Source organism: Berghia stephanieae, chromosome 5, assembly GCF_034508935.2.
Source record: "Berghia stephanieae isolate SIO BIC M18660-M18661 chromosome 5, UCSD_Bste_1.3, whole genome shotgun sequence".
NCBI lineage: Eukaryota > Metazoa > Mollusca > Gastropoda > Nudibranchia > Aeolidiidae > Berghia > Berghia stephanieae.
The window spans coordinates 10668361-10670860 of record NC_088364.1 but is presented as its reverse complement, the minus strand read 5'-3'; the positions used below and the strand labels follow the sequence as shown (position 1 = coordinate 10670860).

Below are 2500 nucleotides of genomic sequence, written 5' to 3'. Positions count from 1 at the left end.
GGTCATAAATGACCTCAGGTTAGCTTAAAATCGAACTTGGGTTTTGAAAGGTTAACCGATTGGGAGTGTGGTTGTCACGGCTTGACACTTACAAAATATCAACCTGTTTGCATTGGTAAAATAAATAGTATGGTCGTTTCTATTTATTTCCATTTATTTATGGGGGGGGGGGGGGGGGGAGGCCGATGGGTGGAACGAGTAAACGTGTTTGGTAGGTACTTCATGATGATAGTGTAGGGGGGGGGGGTGGTGGTGACGGTGATGTTTTAATGGTGATGGTAATGGTGGATGTTCGTGATGGTTGAGGTAGCTTTGGTGGTGTCTCTTCTTCTTCTTCTTCTTCTTCTTCTTCTTCTTCTTCTTCTTCTTCTTCTTCTTCTTCTTCTTCTTCTTCTTCTTCTTCTTCTTCTTCTCTCTTCTTCTTCTTCTTCTTCTTCTTCTTCTCTTCTTCTTCTTCTTCTTCTTCTTCTTCTTCTTCTTCTTCTTCTTCTTCTTCTTCTTCTTCTTCTTCTTCTTCTTTCTTCTCTTCTTCTTCTTTCTTCTTCTTCTTCTTCTTCTTCTTCTTCTTCTTCTTCTTCTTCTTCTTCTTCTTCTTCTTCTTCTTCTTCTTCTTCTTCTTCTTCTTCTTCTTCTTCTTCTTCTTCTTCTTCTTCTTCTTCTTCTTCTTCTTCTTCTCTCTTCTTCTTCTTCTTCTCTTCTTCTTCTTCTTCTTCTTCTTCTTCTTCTTCTTCTTCTCCTCCTCCTCCTTATCTTCTTCTTCTTCTTCTTCTTCTTCTTCTTCTTCTTCTTCTTCTTCTTCTTCTTCTTCTTCTTCTTCTTCTTCTTCTTCTTCTTCTTCTTCTTCTTCTCCTCTTCTTCTTCTTCTTCTTCTTCTTCTTCTTCTTCTTCTTCTTCTTCTTCTTCTTCTTCTTCTTCTTCTTCTTCTTCTTCTTCTTCTTCTTCTTCTTCTTCTTCTTCTTCTTCTTCTTCTTCTTCTACTTCTTCTTCTTCTTCTACTTCTTCTTCTTCTTTCGGAAACCTCCAATATTGTTGAGGATTACTCCACAGTTGGTGGTGATGGTGGTTGAGGTAGTTTTGGTGGTGGTTGTGTTGGTAGTAATTGTAGTGGTGAGTGGTGGTTGCCAGGGACCCCCTTGTAAACGCATTGAGAAAATTTTGTGAATATTGCGCTATATTTATTTGTTTATCTTTCGATTTGTTCTTTGTTATTTTTTTTTCACCAAAATATTTTTGTCAATTTCCTCTTGTTGTTAATTATTATAATTACCCTCTGCTTTTGGTTGCGTCAGGTCCGTGGAGACGTGGTGAGTACATGTACAAGAACATACGACTCACGACTCACATCACCCAATAAAACGCGACAATGGCAGCAGCCTCTTATGGTTTACACAATACTATGTTATGACGATCGACCCAATCAGCAAAGTCCGGTTCACATTCGTGCACCGTCGTGAACCCGCCGGGTAGCATCGTCACAACACACCGTTCGACTAGATGCTCTGCCGTCTCAGGTTCTTGCCCACAGCGGGTACATGTTGGACAGGTGGAAAGTCCCAACTGATGAAGCACACTTGCTGTTAGGCAGCTCCTCGGCCGAAGCCAATTCGCAGCCACCAGTGTCTCCTCTTACTGGTATCAAAGCCTGGCAACTTCTCACCAAGCTTAGAGGAGTGTACGTCCCCGCCCCCACGAGGGATTGACTTCGTCCAAACCGACTTCCATCTCGTATGTGCAACTGTGCCGTTCAGACAGACAAAGTCTGGTAACGATACATTTATTTGTTATTGTACTTACCCAAGTTCCGTCTCCCTACAGAGGTTGAATGTCATGGAATGCCATTCCTCACACTCAAGGCCCGTTCATTATCGAGTAGTATTATCTTGTTGTCAGTTGTTGCCTCCACATTTTCTATTCAGGACTTCCTTGGCTTGCCTCGTGCCTTTCTGCCAGCTGCCACTTTTCCCTCTATCACTGATTTTTGGATGGCGTTTTGTCTCCGTACGTGTCCATAATAGTTCAGTTTTCTGGACCTTTTTTTTGAGCTTTTATATAGCGCAATATCCACGAAATATGCTCAAAGCGCTTTACAAAGAGTCCCTCACCAACAATAACACGCAACATGTAGAACAAAGCATGACGCCTGTTAGGCGATATTACATTTTTTCCGACAGAGACAACGCTGTTGACGGTCAGGTACTCATTTTACACCTGAATACGGTGAGAGAATATGAGTAAAGAGTCTTTTCCAAGGTCTCAACTATACGCCGAGCGAGGCTCGAACCCAGGACCTTCCTATCCGAAAGCGAGTGGCATACCACAAGACCACATAGAACTTTGGCCTGCATCAACAAGAACCAGATTGTTTGATTTCTGTCTGGCCCATGGTACAATCAAAATACTTTGCTTACAGATCAATTAAAACAAATCCTCTATCTTCATTTTGGTAAAACGTTCAAAAAAATTCCTTCAGTCCTTCAGAGTCATTTGGCCCATGGAGTCG

The 2500-nt window shown here is 41.9% G+C and overlaps 1 protein-coding gene across 1 annotated transcript in view; it reads left to right on the top strand.

The window, feature by feature from the left end:
- The window catches only part of LOC144972398 (neuropeptide SIFamide receptor-like), a 301907-nt gene that overhangs the window by 204370 nt on the left and 95037 nt on the right, over positions 1-2500 (top strand). The gene's annotated exons all lie outside the window — the stretch shown is intronic.